This window comes from Emys orbicularis, chromosome 4 (assembly GCF_028017835.1).
Source record: "Emys orbicularis isolate rEmyOrb1 chromosome 4, rEmyOrb1.hap1, whole genome shotgun sequence".
NCBI classification, from domain to species: Eukaryota; Metazoa; Chordata; order Testudines; family Emydidae; genus Emys; species Emys orbicularis.
In genome coordinates, this window is record NC_088686.1 from 85,490,546 (window position 1) to 85,515,315 (window position 24,770).

Consider the following 24,770-nt stretch of genomic DNA (forward strand, 5'->3'; position numbering starts at 1 on the left):
TGTTCCTGTAACGCTATTGTTTATGAAATCTATTGAATACTGGACAACAATAAGGTAGCAAATTTGCATGGCTTTGTATATATGCATTCTGATGGAACTGGGCTTTTAATTTTAATGCACAAGTATATAATTGTGATTACTCACAATTTTTCCAAAGAATGGAATTTGTCACCTGATGTGATACTAAGAAACCCAAGGCACTTGTTTTCATAACTGATAATGGCAGATCATCAAAAGGTGTTTAGAGATCTTGGTGGGGTTGCCTTTGCTAAAAATTATGTTGTGGTAGAATGACCTTGATGAATCACGTTTCTAACACTACCCTGTTCCTACTGGAATCAGGGTTTTGCCGCGACCAGCTGACATGTTGAACATGAATTATCCTTGTACATTGACTACGAAGTTGTCACTAGCATCGATAAAATGAGGGTTTAGTGACTCTTTGTGTTATACCTAGTGACTTATAGTAATAGTCAGTCAGCATAATGTGCTTTTGTCTCTTTTGTCTTCTACCTGCTGTTAAGGGAAACAGCATAGCCTATTTCTAAAGACAAAACAGCAACGTAGAAAAATTCTGAAAGTCTTCATCTGAGTCAAATGTTATTTGATAACTCTAGTTATGTATAAATTAAATGATACCTCCCAGTCCACCAAAATGTGACCTATTGTTGAGGAATGTACCACAAGACAGTGGGGCCTGCACCTACAAAGAGACATGGGTGCTGTGCATTGCAATGCCTAACTTTTAGGTGCCTAGAAACTCACTGGACTCCACAAAGCCTGAGTTAGGCACCTATTTCTCCCATGTGTTATATTAGGGAGCCTAGGTGCCTAAGGATGCCATCTACAAAAGCCAGCACACTAGGTGAGGAGCTGCCTAAACTAGCCAATGGCAGATGCTGATGGAGGGGTGTGTCCTAAACCCTGACCCTCTCACAGAGTTAGGTACCTAAATCTGGGCTGCAGAGAGGCACCTATTTCTGCGTAGTGATCAATGAATGGGAACCCCTCTCGTGAAGTCAGGTGGCTTAAGTGCCTAAGCCACTTTTGGGGGAGAAAAAGTTAGGCACCTGCTGAACTTCGCACAAAATGACCTGTGGGGGGAGGGGTGTCTTATAATCTTTAATGATTAGAATATTCACCTTGGATGTGGGAGACTCCAGTTCAGTTGCCACCTTTGCATGATGAAGATTTTAGGTGCCCAAGTCCTTTATGGAATTGGGCTTGGACGCCTTGTTGAAAGATCAGCTGCTGAGATGCTAATATATTCACTTAAATTATGAATTAAGCCAACCTACCATACTAACAGAACTAAAATTTGTTAAGATCTTTAGGACATGATGCAAGGCTGCGCTTGCTCTTTTGTTAACTTTTGCCTGTGTCAAAGAAGGTGAACTTATTTCAGATCTGTGTGAAAAATCTCCTGGTTTTGAATCTTTAAATTCCTACTCTTTTATTTGAAATACTGTGTGTATACCTAGATGCGTCATACATATAGCTTTTTATACTATTAAAATAATGCCTTCTATTTGTCAGTATCCAAAATTCTCTGTATGAACACTTTGGGATCTGGTCCATACCCGCAATGCTCAGAGTGCAAAAATAACTTCCGTCTCTAGATAATACTTCCCTATCTCATAGGATATGTATCTCCTTTTTGTGGATAGGGGATCTGAGAGACAGACAAAGGGATTAGCACAAGTTCACATAGGAAGTCTGTGGCAGAGCTCCCAATACTCAGACCATCTGGTCTTTAGTCCCAGTCTAGGGGGTTAATCAAAAGACCTGTATCCTATCTATGTAAAATAAAGATTTGGAAAATCTAGTAAGTATTGTATATTAAACATCTTTCATAACAGTTAAATCAGTGATGCAGTTCTGTTCAGTAGATGGTCACTAGATGGCATTGTTTGGGTGCGGAATTTTAAGGAAAAAATCAGTAATGTCTTAAAAAGGAGTCTACCGATTCCACAGCATTTCAGTTCACTGTCTTCATGTGTATGTATAAGAATTAAATTAAAATTAAAACATTTCAAAGTAAAATTCTACATATTCCATTTTTAATAAAATCAGTAATCTTATTTCTAAAATGTTGGCTGGAGAAAAATTAATCAATCATGTTGTAATTCATCCTCTATTGGATTGCCCTTCTGGGGTAAGGGAGGCAGTGTTTTAATTACCTATCTTAATTGTACATATGGGGAGTAAAGACTGTTGGAAGTATTGCACATTCACGTTCTTGCAGTCTGACTTGGACATAATCAGCTGTATTTTAGAGTTTATTAATACTCTTTTTTTCTGTGCAGGGACTGATTCTGTTGGCTTATAGGTTAATGTAGATGTGCCTGTATAAATGCTTTATTTTCATGCTTCTTTACAAGTGTCGACTCCACAGCTCTAGGTATCTGCACAAATACAAAAGCATAATGATAAACATTCCAGATAAAATGACTAGGCCTTCCAAGGCAATAAAACTGAAACCAACCAACATGTAATTTCCTTCAACCCACTCTCTTGGCAAAGTTCCAAGAAAGATGTGCACAGGAGGTCAATAAACATGTTCACTTGCTCCTCTGTGTGTTCAGGGAAAGGGAGTGGGGGGGGGGGATTTTTTTTTTTTTTTTTTTTAAACACACCTCCTTTGAAATGCTTTGCCACTAGTCCCTGTTTTGTTAATCAAGCTGGTGTTATCTCAAGCTCCTCAAATGATCACAGCTGTGGCAGTATCAAACAGGGAGAGGCAGTTGCTGAAGTAGCTAGGTTCCAAACTATACCATAGTGCTTGTTAGGTCAAAACCAAGAACTTAAGATGTACCCTAAGCCTGTTTATTTCAGGGTAGATAATACTGGCATAATGTGTGCTCTGTGTGAAGTTCTACTCAATGGCCAGTGCAGCATATCAATGCTTAACTTAAATTTTTGAATGATCCTGGTGTTGCCCACAGTGCTGTATAGTAGAATACATTTAAGGTGACCAGGGCCCAGACAGTGTGCTTTATGAAGTCTGCAACCAGACTTCATTAATGGGGAAACGTAGTTGAGGCTCCAGCTTCTTCCCTGCACTGAAGTGCAGGCAATAATCTAATGAGACCCCCGCCACAACCTTATACTGGAAACTTGAGTAACAAACACCAGTTCTTTCAGTTGGTGACTAATATGCAGCAAGAGATTACATTTTACAGTTGCATTCCTCTAGCCTACCACAGTTAACTGATTTGTCTAGATAGGAGCTTTGATAAAGGCTATCTCCGATGGATGCTGTTACTCATTTGCACTCATGGCTAGATGATGTCAGCCTGTTGAAGGTACTTACTTCCCCGTACTTCCTCAGGAGCGTGGCTTACTGCCACATAGGGCAGGTGGCAAGACAGTCTTGTAGTTTCCTGCATAAGTACTTGTAGAGGGGGATGAGCAATTGCCCAACTCTAACTTATGGGACTTTCAGGATAAAATGGAGCCACTTGAGTATCTCCATAAAATCCCTGCTAGTAACTCCAGACCTATCTAAACCTCATGACTAGTGACATCAGGAGACAGCTGACAGATCTAAATGAAGCAGTATGCATACTTGGTCTTTATTCGGTACTGGGAGGAGGTGTAGCTAGTGCATTTTCTGTAATGTCCACACATCTGAATCCAGCTTGACTTGGAGAAAAACTGGGGACTTTAGATACCTCCATAATTACTTCATCGCGACCTTCTAATTTGATAGTTTTAAACTTATTGGTAACTGGCAAGACTGTTAATGTCAAAAGACACCTTCTTCAGCCAGGGCCTCATAAATGCTTCCTAAAAAGATAGATGACACTCTTCTCCTCTTAAAGGGAGAATCTGACTGTCATGCAGACCTAAATAGTTATTTGCTATGTTTGCACCAAATGTTGCTGGTCTTCAGTGATAGGTAAAATACTTCATAAAGTTTATTCTATCAATTGTTTGCTTAAAGCACTTTGAGATTCTGCAGAATAAAAAACTGTGTGTGTGTGTTTCAGCTGAACCAGTCTGTTTCCATATGCTACAGTGCATTCTAACTTGCAAGTCCTGAAGCTAGAAGTTCTCTATTATATTTTACATCCCTGTGTGCCTCCTCCCTTCTCCCCCCCCCCCCCCCCCGTTAAAAGAACACTATTATGTTTGCAAAGTCAAGCATTCAAAAGTTGAGTGCGAGATTTAAGGTTGCACAGGCAACGTTAATTTGGCCCTCTAGTGAGCTTGCATTATGATCGTCTTTACCTGTATGATCACATACTATTTTCTCCCCCCATAGGAAAATAATATACTGTCCTCCACTATGTGGATCGGTACTAGAGAGGGGATGGATGATTTGCCCATTTATTGACAGCAGAGGAATAGTGAGGTGCTGGAATCTTAGGTTCTGTACCAGGCTCTGCAGAGGAGTGCTCGGGTGAGCCCAGACACTCTTGCCCATCCCCTCCAGCCTGTCTGTTTCCCAGTCCTAACTTTCCCCACCCTCCGGGCTTCTTGTCCCAGTACCATTCTGCTCACTAGCCAGTCACCATTCTTCAAGTGTCCCATCCCTGTCTGCTTGCCCAGCTAGTCTCAGTTTCCTTCCCCTCCCTTCTGGCTCCGTTTTAATTTGTGTCTCTCCCTCCAGTTGTCTGCCCATGTTTCCCATCTCCACTGGCTCCCAATCCCTCTTTCCTTGCCCTTCACCTATTTCAGTGTCCTCCCTCCACTGATTCTATTCTGTATAGGTTCTTCAAACTGCACTCATCACCCAAGATTCTGTGAGCCTTCTAGTACTGAATTAAGCAATGTGACCAGGGCCAGAATTACACCTTGCGTGCCCCTAGGCACAGCATCTTTAGTCTCCCCTCCTCCCCCAACTATAGCTGACCTTTTTTTTTTCCATAAAAAAATTCAAACTTCTAACCCACTTTTAGGTGCCCCTAGAATGCCAGCACCCCTAGGCACGTGCCTACTGTGTCTATTGGAAATCCAGCCCTGAATGTGACTAACATCTTTCACGTGTGTCTTCTCTCATCTCTCCCCAGTGACAGAATTGAGTGCAATGGAGTGTCTTGTTTTGGTAGGGTGACTTTTTTTTTTTCTTTTTTCTCCAAATATACCTGTTGCTCTGTACAGTAGAACCTCAGAGTTATGAACACTAGAGTTACGAACTGCCCGGTCAACCACACACCTCATTTGGAATCGGAAGTGCACAATCAGGCGTGCGCACACACACACACACACACACACACACAAGCAAATGCAGTACAGTACTGTTAAATGTAAACTACTAAAAAAATAAAGGAAAAACAGCATTTTTCTTCTGCATAGTAAAGTTTGAGTTGTATTAAGTCAATGTTCACTTGTAAACTTTTTGAAAGAACAACCATAACTTTTTGTTCAGTTACAAACATTTCAGAGTTACGAACAACCTCTATTCCGGAGGTGTTCGTAACTCTGAGGTTCTACTGTATTTATGTTGGAGAAGGGGAGGGCAAAGAAATCTGCCTTTTGCTTAGAGCAGAAGGTGATGAAAGTGTTTTATAGCCCTTAGGGTATGTCTACACTATGAAATTAGGTCAATTTTATAGAAGTCAATTTTTTTAGAAATCTATTTTATACAGTCGATTGTGTGTGTCCCCACTAAGCACATTAAGTCGGTGGAGTGCGTCCACAGTACCGAGGCTAGCATCGACATTCAGAGCATTGCACTGTGGGTAGCTATCCCACAGTTCCCGCAGTCTCCACCGCCCATTGGAATTCTGGGTTGAGCTCCCAATGCCTGATGGGGCAAAAAACATTGTCGCGGGTGGTTTTGGGTACATGTCATCAGGCCTCTCCCTCCCTCCATGAAAGCAATGGCAAACAATAATTCCTCACCTTTTTTCCTGGGTTACCCGTTCAGACGACATACCACGGCAAGCATGGAGCCCGCTCAGCTCACTGTCACCGTACGTCTCCTGGGTGCAGCTGGCAGACACGGTACTGCATTGCTACACAGCAGCAGCTCCTTGCCTTCGTGTCACACCCCCACCCCAATTCTCTGGGGATGATCGCTTCACCCCTCCCTCCACCGCATGGCTAACAGCGGGGATAATTTCTGTTCAGCCACAGGCAAACAGCCCAGCAGGAATGGCCACCTCTGAATGTTCCCTTAATAAAATTCCCCTATTTCAACCAGGTGACCATGAATGATATCACTCTCCTGAGGATAACACAAAGAGAGAGAGGATTTCCGCTCCATCCCCATACATGTTAATGGACTTTTCCAGTAGCTGTACTGTCCGCGAATGCATCCCAAGTCTTCAGGGCAAATTAAACATGCTTGCTTTTAAACCATGTATTATATTTACAAAGGTACACTCACCAGAGGTCCCTTCTTCACCTTCAAGGTCCTGGAGCCCGCCTTGGGTGGGTTGGGAGCGTACTGGCTCCAGGGTGATATGCTTTCAAATGCTGCACAGTTTCAGGAGGGTCAGAATGGAGGTCTGTCCTCTATCCATGGACAAGAGGTGTTCGTTCCTCACTAAAGTAGTTGCAGTTCCATGTCCTGGCCTGAATGCAGATTGTGTTTAGTTAGGGTCCAAATATTAGCTTCTATTAAGTGAGCTTGTAGGTTGCCTTTGGTTAGTTCCTCTGTGAGCAAGCTCACAAATGAGAGGTTTAACACCGGATAGTAGTCCGGGTTAGGCTTCTTGTATCCTGGGTAGGCGTCTTCAGGGTTGGTTGAAATATTGCATGCTAGATGGAATTGTCCTTTTCTCTGTCACTGAATGAAGCATTGGATGATGCAAGTTGCTCAGAACACTTTCACAAGCCAAGAAGGGCATGAGTCAAATTCACAAGTTTTGGATTGAGACTCCCTTAGAACTTCTTGATGAGTGAATGCATTGAATTCTGGGAATACAGGTAAGCTGTTGGTTGGTGAGTATAGGCAGAGCAGATCTGTACCATTTTGAGAAGGCTTCCCAAAAGAGAGGAGTGGTCTCACTGAAGCAGGCTGATAGTTCATTGTCACTGTTGGTGCTTGATACTGATGCAGGCTGTAGGCACTTGGGATTGATGAAGTGGTTTACCACTCTAGATAGTTAGCTCCTTAGGGAGCATTTGGTAGCTTCAATTATATGTGATAGGAAGGTTGTCCTCACCTGTAATTCAGCCTGTTTGGATTCCTTATCCTGGTGTATATGCTTAGTCAGTCACAGTAATCTCTACACCACACCCCCAAATTTCTGCCAGCCTCCAGTCCCAATCTACTATCTCCATCCCACCTGGTTCAACTCTTGTCCCCCTCTCCTTCCTCCTCCATGCTGCCTGGGCCCAGGAGGGTGTCATTGAGAGCACAAGACAGACAGATTTCAATTGCAGGAAAAGTCCAGAGCTGCAATTGCAGGAAAAGTCCTGTTCTGCTCTTGGCTGGAGATGCCCAGTATGGATGTAATCTTCAGGAAATTTATCTGCAACACTCTAGCAAGTCTCTACTGAGCATGTATGAACGGTGACTTTACATAGTCTTGTAAAATAACCAATTTTTTGTGTGGATTTTCACAGGGACCGGTAAGATACAGACCACCCCATATGAAATCTCCATTCCTGCTCCAAGGCGTAGGGGCATTAGAACTTCCACTTCAAAGGAAAGATCACCAAAAGAGTTTAATGTGGGGAAAAACTACTTTCTCTTCCCCCTCCCCCCCCACCCCATTCTCTGAAATGACTGAACCATTTTGGCTGAACTTCCAAAATAATTCAGCCTGAGATGGACACTGAACAGGGAAAATTTCAGCCCAGACAGTTAGTTTGTCAAAGCAACTTAAAACAGGGTCTTATAATGGGAAGTATTGGGCCACCTTAATACATACATATATAATACAAATATATTATGTGGCAGCCCCACGTATAATTTCATAGATTGATTCTTGTTCCATTCTGGAGAATGGTTCAGATAGCCGTTCACCTTTCCCCCCCCCCCCCCCCCTCCCCAGATGAAAGACTAATGTGACCAGGTGTAGACACCATAAAAAGTTTTACCAGGCAGGAGAACTACAGTATATTGTTGCCCTAACTTCCTAGATGTAGAGAAACCCTACTGTGTAGAAGTATGGCTGGGGTTAATTAGGGTAATGGGCCCTAATTGAAAGTATCCCAAAGAAGAGTAAATGTGGCTGAGCTAAGCTGGAAACAAATTGCTTCATCATCCTGAGCATGCAATTTCTCTCTGACATGACACAAACAGCTATGCTTTGTAAGCAGGGGCTCAAGTTTCCAGCTGTGAGAAGAGCAACTTGTGCATAATTACTGTTTAAAAAAACAAACAAACCCTGTTTTCTTTTCTGCTCTGATAAGACAAGGGACACTTAAATCCAATCACTGCACTTTTTTCCCTATGAGCCAGTGCAGAGCTGACCAATTGAAAGCTTTCTCAATGACAGAATATTTGGGGCAGCTTAAAAACTTGAAGTTAGTTTTAGAGTTCTGCCACTTTGAAAAACAGCATGAAATAAACTTTTAGGAATCTCATTACAGAACTATCAATTTGCAGTGCACAAATATCAGATGGTTCTAGATTAGATCTAAACTGTGATGCTTTTTCTCTTCTGGGATGCACTGTGAATTCTCTTGGGATTTAAAGCTTTTTGGTTTTTTACCCCAAGGCAGAAAATATTATAGTAGCTTTGCCAGTTGTAAAAACTACACAGTGCATTCAGTCTTAGGGTGGTATTGTAAGTCAATGGAAGTGGCTGCTTAGCTGCACTTGTTTACTACGTCTGCCATCCTAAATCGTGTATTTAAGGGTGCAGGTCTTGTACTCTTCTAAACTTCTGTAATGTGTTCTTAGTATTTGTTTTTTATGTAGCCTTGCATGTGTCTTTATGGCGCTTTATAAAATCCAGAGAAAGATGGTACTGCCACTGTTTAAGGGAGAATGTGCAAATAACTGATTCTCTCGCCCCCCCCCCCCCCCCCGTGGTTTTCTGGCAATTCCAAAATATTTTAAAAAAAGTTTTTGATCAAGCAAAACATTTTGTAAGTCGTAAAATGTTTCATTTTGATTTGAAGTGGGTTTTAACATTTAATTTTTAAAATAAAATTGAAGGAAATTTTAAAATGAGAAGTTGGAATGTTTGTGGTTGCCTGAGAGTTCATGATATGGTTTATTCTGTAGTTTCTTTTTTGACAAGTTGTTTTCTGAAGGCCTGTCTGTCATTGACATCCTAATTTAGATCTGCTTTGATTTAGTCCTCTTTTATTTATTTTTTTTGTTTGCAGAAGAATGTAGATTAGGATGCTGTCATTTGAGTATGTGGACCTGGTTTCATTTCAATCCATTTAGGATTAAACAGTTCTTCGAGTGATGTCCCTGTGGGTGCTCCACTTCTGGTATTGGTTCATCCTTGCACCTTTGAGCAGAGAATTTCAGCAGCAGTGTTCATCCAGGTCATGCATGCACAGTCCCCATCTCGCGGTGCCATTGAAGCATCATTTAGCGTGTGCACGACCCAACCTCCTCAATTCCTTCTCAACCGTCTTTGGCCTGAGACCTCATTTAGTGTTGAAATAGTTTGAGTAGTTCAGTTCCTTAGTAGGTACTTACTCTCTCTTCCCCATTACTCTATCCCTTATATTAGTTAGGGCTTACCCTTATGGTGAACCATAGTTATCCCTGCTATGCCTGGCTCGTCCAGATTCAGGCACAGCCTTTCATGTCAGGATGCCATGCCGGTGTCAGATGGCTGCTCTCATTGCATCCGCTGTCTGGGTGAGTCACGCATCCCTCAGAAATGTGCCCACTGCAGCAACCCAGAGGCTTGCACTAGAAGCGACAGACTTATGTCTCAAGCTCATTCTCCTGGAGAAGTCCCTGCGTCCAGCTTCAGACCCCAGCCAGCTAGACAAGGGTCCCCAAAGATCTCACCCTCGTCACAGAGGAAGGCTCATTCCTCAGACAAGTCAATGAAGAAAAGAGCAGCGACTTTGCCTCAGACAGAGCCTACCAAAAAGAAATAGCTCTGGCTCGGTCTCTTTCCTCTGTACCGACCACACTGCTGCCTCTGCTGACCACAGGCATGCTGGTTCAGAGTTGAGGCAAGAGCAGGCCTACCTCCACAGCATCACTTCTTTAAGTGGTACCCAGACATTGACCACAGGCTATGCCACCACTGCCTGCCCCACTGACGGCCACAGTCACAACGATACCATCGGCGCTGACAATGTTCTCATTGGAGCTGAACATATCAGCATCGATGACCTTGGCACCAAAACCACTGGCACCGCAACACTTTTTTCATCATAAGGACTTATTAATTTCTTTGATGCTGGAATCACCACTCTTCAGCACCGAGGGCTCTCTGGTGCATGTGGTACCAGAAATGTCTGATTCACCACCAGCCCCTCCTCTGTCCAGTGAGGAGGACAATGATGAGGAAGAGTTTGTTTGTTTGTTTGTGTTTTTTCTCTTCAAGACACTCTTCCCCTGCCCAACTAACGCCAACTCCTGGACCCCTATGACTGAGGTATTATTATGGGAAAGGCCACCCATGGATGAGCCCACCTATGCCATTCCCAACACACTGGCCTTACTGAGAACCATGGGCCAGTTTTATAGAAGGCATCACAGCAAGCCCCATAGCCTGTACAGGGAGGAGATTAGATCCCCACCACCACCATTGGTGCCTGCACAATTGGAAACGGTTGTGGACTCCTTTGAGGAATGGGAGGAGAATCTAGCACAAGACACTACACCCCCTACCAACACCACCACCTCTTCCCCAGACAAGGCCATCATACCTCCTCCACCCACAGCCAATGATGACTTTAAACGGGTAGCAGACACTCTCTAAAGATCCCTCTTTAGGAAGTCTTGGAGGCCCAATGTAAACGGTTGGATATCCTCCAAACTGCCTCGGCTTCCAAAATAGCACTCCCAATCACTGATGCACTAATGGAGCCAGCCAAAACAGTTTGGCAGACCCTGACCACCATGCCACCCACCTGTAAGAGGGCTGACAAATATTATGTATCCTCAAAGTGTAGACTTCCTATTTTCCCACTAGACTCCAAATTATCTTGTTGCTGATGCCGTCAAACAGCTTGGTAGACCGCAACAATACAGGTCGACACCTAATGACACAGACTGCAAACAGCTAGACCTTTTAGGCTACCAAGTCTATTCCACAGCCGCCCGGCAGTTCCGAGTTGCCAATTAAATGGCCCTCCTAGCAAAATATGACCACAGCAATTACTCAAAATTTATGGACTTTATTAACTATAGCCCAGGACTTCATTAATGATATCCCAGAGGACAAAAGGGACCATTTAAAATCCCTCCTATCCTTAGATGTGGCTGACATAGCAGCAAGCTCTACGGCCACTGTGGTGGTGATGCACCAGGCATCATGGCTCTCTTTAGGCTTCCTCAGGGAGAATGAGGCTACTCTGGAGGACCTTCCATTCGACAGGCAGAAAACATTCACCATAAAGGCTGACTAAGTCCTCCATACCATGAAAGACTCCCGAGCGACCCTCCATACACTGGGTATTTACACACCTGCAAACAGGAGAAGGCAAACCAGATATCCGCCTCACCAATGCAACAGATATGCCCCCATATGCCCAACAGCAGCGCCAGTATGAGACAAAGGCACAGACCTCCAGAGACGCCAACCTCCTGAGCCACAATCATCTGCATCTCAATTGTCCTCGAGGAAGCAACAATTCTTCTTCGAGTGCTTGTTCATGTCAATTCCAATCAGGTGTGTGACTTCATGGCGCTCAATATATGACCCTGCCTACCCAGACCCTCCTGAGTTCCTTCTTACTGCTTGTGACGGTTGTCAGAACTGTGAGTGGCTTGCTTACAAGTTCTTCTTGCTTCCCCTAGCTTTCTATTGTAGTTTACCTTAGTAGTTTATAGTTACTAGTAGTTCTGTTAGGAGTGGGGGGTTTCCCCTCCACCCCGACCTTTTCCCCTTGGGGACCTTGGGGCATGCCTTGATCCCCGGGGTTCAAGCCCTGCAAGTCCTACAATAAGCCCACCCAACAGGTGACCCCCACAACGCTTGTTTAAAGTGTCTGGGGGAGGCTCACCAAGCCGATAGGTGCAGGGTTTGCCAGGGTTTTTGACCAAGGACCACAGGAGGCAGGTGTCAAGGTATCCCTACCTTGACGACTGGCTACTCAGGGCATACCAGGGAGCAGGTGGAGTCTCAAGTCCGACTAGTCAGAGCGACTTTCAAGAGGCTGGGTCTCCTGCTCAATGTGAACAAGTCAACCTTGTCACCGACTCAAAGAATAGAATTCATTGGTGCAGTGCTGGATTTGGTGCAGGCAAGGACGCTCCTGCTAGAGACCCAATTTCAGACCATGACAGACAGACGTCCAAAGCATCAGGTGGTACCTCACCACTACTGCGAGGGGATACCTGAGTCTCCTTGGCCACATGGCAGCCTGCAATTACATGGCTCGGCATGCCGGACTGAGGCTCAGATCACTTCAAGCATGGCTCATGTCTGTATGCCGCCCAGGGCGTGATGGCCTGGAATCTGTGGTCACGGTGCCAGATCAGGTACTTGAGTCCCTCCAATGGTGGCTCAACGCTCACACAGTCTTCAAGGGAGTCCCCTTCAATAGCCCTCAGCCCTCCTTGTCCCTCGTAATGGACATGTCAGATCTGGGTTGGGAGGTGCATCTGGGAGAGCTCCAGACACAAGGATTATGGTCGCAGGACGAGCTCTTCCTGCATATCAATATCAGAGCTCAGAGCAGTACAGCTAGCATGCCAAACCTTCCTATCCCAGCACCAAGTCCAGTGTGTGCGGGTAATGATGGACAACACCACGGCCATGTCTTATATCCACAAACAAGGTAGAGCCTGCTCTTCTTTCCTTTCTCTTCCCCCGCCCCCTCATGTCAGGAGGCTCTTCAGCTATGGGAGTTCTGCATAGCCCACTCAGAACTCCTCCAGGTGAATGATCTCCCAGGTGTGCTGATCGAACTAGCGGGCCACCTCAGCAGATTGTTTCACAACCATGAGTGGGCTATCTGTCTGGATGTCATGTATTCAATCTTCCAAAAGTGGGGGTTTCCCCAGGTTGATCTGTTTAGGCACCTCCTGTTGCTCCAGGTGGCAATATTCTGCTCCTTTTTAGAAACACAGCCCGGGTTTGATCTCGGATACGTTCTGCTCCCCTGGGGAGATGGTCTCATGTATGTCTTTCTACCATTCCCACTTGTGTACTACAGCTCTGTCTCTGAAAATCTGCAGAGACAGAGCTGTAGTAATTCTGCTGGCCCCAGCGTGGCCCTGCCAGCATCGGTACACCATACTTCTGGAACTGTCAGTGGATACTCCCATTGTGTTACCACTCTATCCCGATCTGATTACGCAGGACCACGGTCGCCTTCACCACCCGGACCTCCAGTCCCTCCATCTGACAGCTTGGAAGCTTCATGGCTAAACCCATGGAGCTCCTGTGCTTGGAACCAGTAAGAAAGGTCCTGCAGAAAACCATCCACCAGGGCACTTATCTGGCCAAGTGGAAAAGGTTCACTTTCTGGTGTGCCCAACATCACACTCCTACTCCAGGATGAGTGGTATAGATGCCTGGAGTGTATCTTCTGCCCCTCAACCAACAAGTCCTGGCAGCATCATCCATCAAGGTACAACTTGCTACTATCTCGGCCTTCCATCTGGGCACATCTGTATGCTCCATATTCACTAACCCTATGGTAGGATGTTTCCTTAAGGGCTTGGAATGGCTATATCCTCGGGTTAGACAGCCTCTTCTGGCATTGGGCCCTTAACCTGGTCCTCTCCAGATTAATGGTGACTTGCTCCCTTCTCTACCTATCATGGAAGGTAACCTTCCCGATCACTATCACATCAGCCAGGAGGGTGTTGGAGTTAAAGGCCCTTACCTCCGACCCACCCTACACAGTCTTCCACAAGGACAAGGTACAACTCAAACCTCACTTGGCCTTTCTCCCTAAGGTAGTGTCACAGTTCCATACTAGCCAAGACATTCTTCTACCTGTCTTCTATCCCAAGCCACACAACAGTACCCAAGAGCAGAGGCAGCACTCATTGGATGTTCAGGCATTAGCATTTCTACATTGAGCACACACAGCCATTCAGGAGGTGTTGTGGCATTGGCAGACCACATGGAAAGGACTCTGGGTCTCATCTCAAAAATTATCTTCCTGGGGCATGGCCTGTATCTGCACGTTATGAGCTGGCCAATGTCCCAGCCCCACCTCTTAAGGCTCATTCCACAAGAGCACAGACCTCATCAGCTGTGTTTCTGGCCCAGGTCCTGATACAGGAAATCTGCAGGGCAGCTGCTTGGTCCTCAGTGCATACGTTCACCTCTCACTATGCCATCACACAGCACGCTAGAGATGATGCAGCTTTCAGCAGAGCGGCGCTCCAATCAGCGATTCCTTGACTCCGATCCAACCTCCGGGGTAGAGCTTGGGAGTCACCTGACTGGAATCGATATGAACAAGCACGCAAAGAAAAAATGGTTACTCCCCTTCTTGTAACTGTTGTTCTTCAAGAGGTGTTTGTTCACATCCATTCCATTATCCACCCTATTATGTCTCTATCAGAGTAGCCGGCAAAAAGGAACTGAGGAGAGGCCGGGTCAGAAGGGTCCTATATTGAGTGCCATGAAGGTGCCACTCCAGGGGGCTCCACAGCCGACCCGATGGGAGCAGTCCACATATATTGGCACGCATCTATCTCTAGCTTTTGGGCCACATGTGCATGTCATACCACGAAGGTGGTTGCAGCTATCTCCACATGCACTGGCTCAGAACCATCTTCACACCACATAAACATGGCCTAAAAAGACATTTTATGATGCCACCCGAAGTCAGAGTCTCTACATTGGTGGACACAAACCAACAATGTGTGCATGGGGGTCCCTTTCACTCCATGATGCTCACAATTGGGCTCACCAGCCTATCAAGGAGGCATAATCTCCAACATTATACAATTCGGGGCAGGTGGTCTCCCTCAGACATGATTACACATAAACCTATTAAAACCCCGTGCAGTTCGCAATGCGTGCCTCCACTTCCTGCCATTGAACAAGAACATTAGATTAATGACCAACAACATTGCTTGCATATTTTACATAAATCGACAGGGAGGAGACTAATCCACTCCTTATGCACTGAAGCCATGAAACTATGGAATTGGTGCATTAGACAAAATATCAACATCTCAGCCTCTTACCTTCCAGACGAAGTGGGTATTCACCCACAAAAGCTTATGCTCCAATACGTCTTTTAGTCTACAAGGTGCCACAGGACACTTTTTTTACAGATCCAGACTAACACGGCTACCCCTCTGATACTTACCTTACAGGCTGTCAGAATACTACAGCGGACACTCTAAGCAGGGATTTTTCTTGCGATCACGAATGGGAACTAAACAATGTGGGTCTTGCAGAACATATTCCAACAATGGGACCACCCATCCATTGACCTCTCTGCAACATCGCAGAACTGCAAATATTCCACAATTTTGTTTGAGAGCAGGTCTGGGACCCCAATCGTTAGGGGATGACTTCCTCCTAAAATTGGAAGAACCATTTCTATATGCATTCCCACCAATACCTCTATCAAGGGTGATGCACAAAATACATATCGAGACAGCGAATGTCTTGATAGCCCCAACATGGCCCAGACAGGGGTGCTGGAACAATTTTTATAGTGGGGGTACTGTGAGTCATTGAACCAGATTGTAAATTCTGTATATAATGAAAACCACTTCAAGTCAAGGAATGCTGCAGCACTCCTAGATCCAGCACCTATGGAGACAGACTTGGTACTCTTACCTGATGTGAATGGCGGTATGTGCACCATACATTCTCCCACTCTAGCTGGACGTTCTCTCATGGGATGCCACACAGGTTCACCATCCGAATCTGAGGAGACTTCACCTGAAGGTGCGTCTCCTACGTGGTTCCATCATGATGAACCGTTCAGAACAGTTGAAACACATATTACCAAACAATAAAAGAACAATCACGTGCAATACTTACCTTCAGAAATGGAAAAGATTCTCCATATGGTGCCAAGGCAAACGAATTCCCACAGTTTCTGCACTTCTGCCCTTGATAATGGACCACATCTTGGAACTAAAACAGTCTGGACTATCCATTAGTTCTATCAAAGTACATCTAGCAGCTACTACCACCTTCCACCACAAGATCAATGGGACATTGCTGTTTGCATACCCAATTACCAAACATTTCCTTGTGGGCATTCAGAACGTTTACCCCGAAGTACGTGGATGCATGCCATCATGGGACCTGAATCTGGTATTATGGTGCCTTACCAGGCCCTCATTTAAACCCTTAGTGACATGCTCTCTGACACATCTGTCAATGAAGGTGACATTCTTAGTATCTATTACATCAGCCCACCATGTGGGTGAGCTAGGAGCTCTCATGGCCCACCCACCTTATGCCATTTTCTTCAAGGACAAGGTTACTCTAAGATCACCTCCAAAATTTATATCTAAAATATCTTCATCCTTCCACCTAAATCAGCTAATCATCAGCATTCTTTCCTAAACCTCATGGCAGTGCAGAGGACTACATACCCTGGACGTCAGACACGTATTAGCATTTTACCTTGACAGAACTAACCCTTTTTAGAAAATCACCCAGGCTTTTCATTTCCACCATGGAATGTTCTAAAGCAGGGGTTCTCAAACTGGGGGTTGGGACCCCTCAGAGGGTCATGAGGTTATTACATGGGGGGGTCATGAGCTGTCAACCTCCACCCCAAACTTCACTTTGCCTCCAGCATTTATAAAGGTGTTAAATATATAAACAAGTGTTTTTAATTTATAAGGGGGGGGGGCGCGCACTCAGAGGCTTGCTATGTGAAAAGAGTCCCCAGTAAAAATTTTGAGAGCCACTGGTTCTAAAGGCTCCATGGTCTGCACACAGAGACTATCAAAATGGATTTCAGGGTGCATTCACCTCTGCTACCAACAAAAAACCTGCAACCCCCATCTGGGATCAGAACTTGCTCTACCAGATTGTTTAGGAAGGCTACTGACACTGCTAGCAATGTTCCAATCCTAGATCTATGTAGAGCTGCCACCTGGGCATCTGAACACACATTTGTAAAACACTACGCGATTTCCCAGAACTCCGGCTCCGATGCACAGCTAGGACTAAGTGTTCTCTTCACTCACTTAGGCAACTGTGAAGCCCCTTCCATCCAACTTGGGACACTGCTCTTCAGTCACCAAAAATGGAGTACCCACAGGGACATCACTCAAAGAAGAGAAGGTTACTCACCCTGTGCAGTAACTGAGGTTCTTCAAGATGTGCCCTCACTCCTCCCCTCTACTTCAGAGTTCAAATCTGGACTGCTCCAGTAGAGAAGGAACTGAGGGGGTTGGGTCACGCGTGCGCTAGATGAGGTGCCAATGGCACTGTGAGATGGGGACCAGCATGCACAACCTGGACAGACACTGCAGCTGAAATTTTCTCATCAAAAGCACAGGGATGCACCAACACCAAAAGGGGGACACATTTCAAAGAACCACAGTTACTGCACAGGGTGAGTAGCCTTCTCTTTCTTTCTTAGCCTTTATTTTGGTATGATGTAAGACAATGCTATTATCACCTATGAATTACATATACATGCAAAAACAGATAAGGCAAGAAAGAAAATTGATCAAATTACCTCTCCTGAGACAGGGTGACTCTTCAAATCTCTGGTTTCTGCTATTTTTTACTATTCTTCCCCTGTGTCTTCTCCACTGATTTGTTTTCAGTCACCTATCTTTTATCCCTTGTTCTGTACCTTCATGCACACTCAGTTTACCAAGTTATCTATCTATGTACCTATCCTAAACCCCTAATTAAAACATTCTCCTGCATAAATCACAATAACCAACCTAAACTAATACATTTGTATTTATCCTGCTAAAATTTGCCTTTTATCTGTCTACTTCTGTCCATCTAGTTTTTGCTGTCAATCCCCCTGGTTACATCCAGTTTCTTATCTGAAACTAACAATTTCCTCATGACGCTCGGCTTCACCTTACTATTTGCAAGGCCAAGGATTTTGCAGATAACCATGACACTGGTTTGTGTGTCTTTAGCTGAAAATTCTGGGATTTGGGATTATGTAAACTCTGCTGATGCAGCATTTCAGAAATGCATATAAAAAGCAAAATCATTTATTTTCTTAGAATACTGTGTAATCATTTCTCTAACATTATTTAGTGTATGTATTTATTTGACTAAATAAAGACTAACACAATTCACTACAGTTTTCTAACAACCTGTGTTATCTGTGGTAGCACTCAAAATGTTGTTAGTTTGTCAAACATAAGACCCAGTCCTTGCTCTGAAGTGTCATTTCATATTCTTTATGAAAATATGCTTATGATATGAATGACATAACTGAGAGATACTTTATGCAAGATGGCTCATGTGCGATATCCTTGGAAAGGTTATGACTTTCTGAATGCGATTATCCTATTTGTATGCATGTATCATTTCTGTATCTGTATGTCAACTATGCTACTTTGGGTGACGCCCACTGCTAACACTTCAGGTACAACAATGGAAAAGGCCAGACAGGGCGGATGGCCCCTCAACAAGGACAATGGATTATAAAAGAGCTTAGTCTTCCTGTGAACCTGTGGGTCAGCCTGTGAAGAATGGCTACAAGGGCCCTACAGAGTCAGGTGGTCTTGTCACCTGATACTTAAACGTTACCTGGGACTTCTTGTAACTTTCCACTGTAAGGGAAGGGGGGTCAAACTAGGAAAACAAAGGACCGCCTTATGCAAATCCTACTTAAGGGTGGGGAGTGAGGTAATCCAGGTCATCAGTTCTCCCCTGCGACCCCACCCAGAATGACTGCTGGAAACAACTAGACTGAACAGAGGGAAAGAACTGGGCCCAGGCTGGAAGGGCATCTGGCCTGTGAAGAAGATTATTAGAACCACATTTAAGAACTCGCATGTAACCAGTTTTCTTTAGTGTATTAAGCTTAGTTTGCATACTCTGTTATATTTTCTAAGGCTTTGTCTACATTACACAGCTTTTAGTGACAAGGCCATGTCAACACGGCAGTGTCTCTAAAAGTTGGGCAGTGTAAACGCTGTTTGTCAGCACTTTTGCTGACAAAATACTTCCACCCCCTATGAGCGGGGTTCATGTTGTCGACAGAAGAGTACTCCTGCCGATGAGCCGTTTACACTGCCACTTGTCGCGGCAAAACTTTTTTGTCTTTTGTGAGGGCTTTTTTTAAGCACCTGTGAATGACAAAAGTTTTGTTGTTCAATTGGCAGTGTAGACAAAGCTTTAGTAATTTGCCTTGTTCTGTCTGCTACCTCCTTAACTGCTTAAAATACACCCATGTTAGTTAATAAATTTATTTCTGGTTTATAATACATTGAGGGAAGAGGCAAATATATTATATCTTTGGGCCTATACTCCAAGGGAGGTGGACATCTGAGTGCTGGAGCAAGTCCCTTAAACTGAGTCTTCCCACAGCTGATCTGCAGCTGGGTGTGGCCCTGCCTGTGTGTGTGTGTGTGTGTGTGTGTTAGAGGAGGTTTTAAGAGCCTGGCTCAAGAAGGCCGGTTAAAGGGGGCCCATGCTGGCAGAACAGGTAGAATCAGTGCTATCTCAGCACATCAGGTGACTTTCCAAGGGGTCCAACCCATCATACTTGCCCCAAAGAACAAAGTGTTCAGATTGATGAAAGGTAAGATTGATTGTCACAGAAGTCATGGAATCCGTGACTTCCAGAGACATGTGACACTTTCTGCTTCAGCCCTGGGGGGCTCCAGATCTCTTAAGATGCTGCAAATGATGTGGGGGCTCCCTGCACCTCCGAGCCATGACAGATACTGGACCCCCTGCTCCCTATTTTGTTTGTTATTTTTAGTAAAAGTCATGGACAGGTTGCGGGCTTTGCTAAGTCAAGATATATCTCATCCACCGCTTTCCCCATATCCACAGAGCCAGTTATCTCATCCTAGAAGGCATTATCAGGTTGGTCAGGCATGACTTTCCCTTGGTGAAGCCATGTTGACTGTTCCCAAGCACCTTCCTCTCCTCCAAGTGCTTCAAAATGGATTCCTTGAGGTAAGTCTGACCGGTCTGTAGTTCCCTGGATTCTCCTTTTTCCCTTTTTGTTTTTTTTTAAAGATGGGCACTGTATTTGCCTTTTCCAATAATCTGGTACCTCCCCCGATGAGTTTTAAAAGATAATGGCCAATGGCTCTGCAATCACATCAGCCAACTCCTTCAGCATGTTCTGATCCAGCCCCATGGACTTGTGCATACATATGTTGTATAAATCGCTGTAACTAAATAACCCATCAAACAAAAAATGCAAATGAAGAACTTTAACAGGAAAGTACTAATTCTTGTGCATTTCAAAGCAAGTGGTCATTGTGTGTGATGATCTGAGATCAAAGATCCTAAATATGCTCCTCTCTCTCTGTGTCAGCAAAGAAGCACAGGAATAGCTGAACTGTCAACTTCTTTTTCTGTGATAAGAAGCTATCAGTGTGGACACAGAGATGAAGAATTTTTCCTTGGATTCCAACCGGGCAGAATAACCAAACGAGATGGAGATCCTCAGAGTTATTCTGGGTAGCCCTAAAAGACTTTTTGGAAAACTGGCAGATTACTACATCTCTGCTACCATTTGAAAGAATAGACTGTGACTCACCTGCATGTATATTTTTACCTGCTTAAACTCTCTAACTCTCATTCCTTTTTCTTAGCTAATAAATCTTTAGTTAGTTTACTACTAGATCTCACACCGTTGTTTTTGGTGTGAGATCTAGGATGCAAATTGATCTGGGTGAGTGACCGGTCTCTTGGGACTGGGTGTAATCTGGAAGGTGTGTGTGTGTGTGTGTGTGTGTGTGTGTGTGTGTGTGTGTGTGTGTGTGTGTAAATGACCATTTATCACATAATCCAGTGTCTAGTGGGACTGTCTGTGACTCCATTAAAAGACTATTGTAGTACTTTGGGAGTTCACATTTTGTCCTCGGTTGGTGAAATCTAATTATAGACCATAAAACCAGTTTGGGGTGCCTGCCCTGCTTTTGAGAGAGTGCCCTGAGGTAGACACTCATGGTTGTGAGCCACTACAGACAGTGTGACAGCCTCTATTGAATTTTGTGATTTTTATTTTGTGACAGAAGGTAGCACCAGTTTGTCCAGTAAAGAATCAGGATGGCAGAGTCTGCAGGATCAATTGTATCAATGGGAAGATTATTTTAAGATGCTTCCCCATTTTCCACTGTGTACTGTCTCTCTTCTGCTTGAAGTGAGGTGTCACCTTCCTTCAGACATGAAGGGGTCCATACGCTGGAGTCTGGGAAGGCATCTGGGGTTTGTAACATCACCTCTCAGTTCCTGAAGACAGGTGAGAGTATTGGTTTTACCACCGCTTCATAGGCTCTTTCAGCCCATTCGGCACACTAATATCATCCTCAATGACTGGAAGAAGGGCATTAATTGTGCTTTCGTTCAAAAAGGGCAGTAAGTCCAAATGTAGCAACTATAGATGTATTCCTCTGTTGTTGGTCCCAGGGAAAATCTTCATTTCCGTGTTTGTGTCTTGAATCAATGATGTACTTCACAGCAAAGGCAAGGATACTCCGTGCAACTTTAGACATGGTCATTCCACTGTCAATCAGATCTTTACCTTCAGATGGCTATTTTAGAAGATGGCTGAATTTAATAAGCCACTCAGGCCTTTGATTCCATGCATCAAGCAAGCTTGTGGGATCTGATGAGGCAAATCGGAGTTCCTGGGAAGATAGCGTTAAAACAGCAGACCATATAATGAAAGAGAAATTGTATTCAAGTTAATGGTAGATATATGGCACGATTGCCAATTTCCATGGGAGTCTGGCAAGGCTGCATCCTGTCACCAGTATTGTTCAATAATTGATTGATGGATAAGCTTCAAGAGGCAGCTGTCGGTGGCACTGAGCTTAATACCATTTTGCTTTTGAGAACTGCAATACACAAATAGCATTGCATTGCTGGCTCAATTGGTGAATTGCTGCAGCTGATCGCTGATTTGGTTTAGCAAGGAGCAGCACATATTGGTTTTATCATCATTCAGGGCCATGATCATCAAGCAGCCTTCAACTCTAGATTACAACCAGCTCAATGTCCATCTGAACAGATGGACAACGAGTACTTGGCAACTGTCAAATAGTTAGTGTCAGAGATAGTCCTGGAGGATATCTGAAAGATCTGGATGCTCATTTAGCTGCCGCATTCTGAGCCCTTCAATGGCTGCTCTGGAGACTTTGGGACATCAGCCTTACCACGAGGCTGTGGCTTTATAGACCCATAGTTTTATGAACTTTACTGTATGGCAGTGAAATGTGGACGCTGAGGAAGGTTGACAATTGGTTGATGGATGTTTGCAATTATCGGCATCTTCTGAACTGCTTTAAGTGGCAAGATGAGATCAGAAATGAGGCTATTCATAGCCAAACCCCAAAATGACCTCTATTAGCATTGGTTCAGTTTTTGGCAGCTCTCTTCTTGTTAGCGAGACATGTCATTAGGATGGAACCAGACATGCCAAACACACACACACACACACACACACACACACACACACACACACAAACGCAGAAATTGGGCTTGTTTTTGGCTTAATTGGCTTGTGAGTTGCTTGTTGGCTAGGTTTTGGCTTGTAGCTTGTTGCGTTTTTTTTGTTTTTTGTTTGTTTTTCTTTCCGGCTCCCGGCAAGGGGGGGGGGCAAGCAGGGGCAAGGGTGGGGAGAGAGTTAGGGGCACACAGCGGGCCCATCAGAGGCCCAGACTGCATGCCGGGGGGAATCTAATCACATAGAATGTTGGGGTTCTTGGGGATTAGCTTGTTTCGGCCTTGTTTTGAAATGGGATAAGTTTGATTTTTTTGGCTTATTGTGAAAGTCAGGGTGCTTATTTACTGCATTAAAGTTGGCGACTGTGGATGGAACATGTTGAATTTTGAAAGATGTTCACCAAAGAATGCCACGAAATGGTCTGGGATCACACATTGTACCACCAAGGATTTTGGTGACGAAGATAATTGATGATGGACATAGACTGAACATACCGCCAGGGGGTCATAAGGACCTAGCTAGACATTGATCCAGGTGGCACTCAATCTGCAAGGAGGCTACATCCCTCTGGAATTTGCCATAATGGTGCTGAAGATAAAGCATTAGATGAAATTCTACATGTCCTTTAAGATGATGCCAAATGTTGACTGCTTTGCAGTAATTCAATCTCATGGTGACTATGGCAAGGTATGCATGTTAAAGGGAAATCCATAAGTATCTAGTGAGGCAAAAATTATGAATATGACTCCTGGCAACCTCTGCTAACTGAACACCTAGCAAGATTGCTTGTGAGCATCTGTATTGTTCATCTCTATCCGTTTTTCCCCCCTGAAGACATGCGAAAAAAAGCAGCCAGTGCTCCAGCATATCCCACTTAAGTGGAATATGTTGCATAGTACCTTTCATCCTGAGGCTCTTAGAAGATAGGCAATAATCAACCATTGCACAGAAAATTAACACTTTTAAAATGCATCATAAGGTTTTCAGTGCATGTAGAATATAGCTTCATGTTCTTAACCTCAGTTTGAACTGTCTGAAGAATACGAAAAGTAAACTGCATAAAAATGGACTTTATCCAGTTTGATTAAGGAGTTAGTCATGCCTGCCTAGATTTGAACCTGTAGCTTCAGCGAGATTAAATATTTCAAACCAAACATTGAGACTACTCAACCATTCCTCTAATACAGCCCAAACACTTAGGTAACTGAGTGTACCTTTGCCTGCACCCTCCATTTCCTTTAATTTTTAATTTGCTTCTCCTTTTTTTTTTTTTCTTTCAGAAAATGCTTGTCTGACATCTTGTGTCTATTCCTTCTCAATTTATATACGTAAAAAAAAATGTTTTTAACATTTATATTGCAGTAGCACTTAAAGCCCACAACCAGGTGGGGCCCTGTTTGTGTTTAGTTGCTGGATAAATGCATAATAAATGACCAATCTTAAAGACAAGACCTAAATAACAGGTGAGAACATCCCATACCCATAGATCCCCGAGAATGCAAGTGGCGTCCTAGAGAACAAACATTCCCCTTACCCCCACTCCCTTAACATTTGTTTTCTGCTCCCTTAAGGTGTACCAGAGCACACTAATGACATGTTCTTAAGGATTTATATTTTCATAGCATTGTACGAATACCAATTCTCATAATACTTCTGAGAAGGGGGGTAAGCACATGGGGTTTTATCCCTATCTTTTTGAAAATGGGGATACTGAGATGAAGAAAGGTGAAGTGACTTATTGATAGCAAGCTGTCTCTCTGCTATTAATAATACCTACAAGAGCATCCTTGCTTAAGTCACAAGTGACAGTTTGGCTTCATTCTAGATCATGTGTTGATATTGACCCACATCCTAAAACCACACAACTTTGCATAACTGTCAACCTTTTTGCTTGGAAGAGGGCCAGGACTAGAAAGCAAAAATGATTACAGGTCAGGATTGAGGTACTACTTTTTTTTTTTTTTTTTTTAAGGCTGCTGCATTATGCTTGGCTGTTTGGTGTTATCAGTCCTACACTTCAGTGAGACCTAAATTCACATGCTTATGAAACTTTCATGAACTCAGAATAAATAATTATTTTTAAACTAGCTTTAAAATCTCCCATTGCATTTCTGCAAATTAAATTATATTATATTCCATTAAATTTCTTTCCCCTTCCCTTTCTG

The 24,770-nt window shown here is 44.0% G+C and overlaps 1 protein-coding gene across 1 annotated transcript in view; it reads left to right on the forward strand.

Annotated features, from left to right (window-relative positions):
- SHANK2 (SH3 and multiple ankyrin repeat domains 2) overlaps nt 1-24,770 on the forward strand; it is a 569,301-nt gene that overhangs the window by 255,537 nt on the left and 288,994 nt on the right. The gene's annotated exons all lie outside the window — the stretch shown is intronic.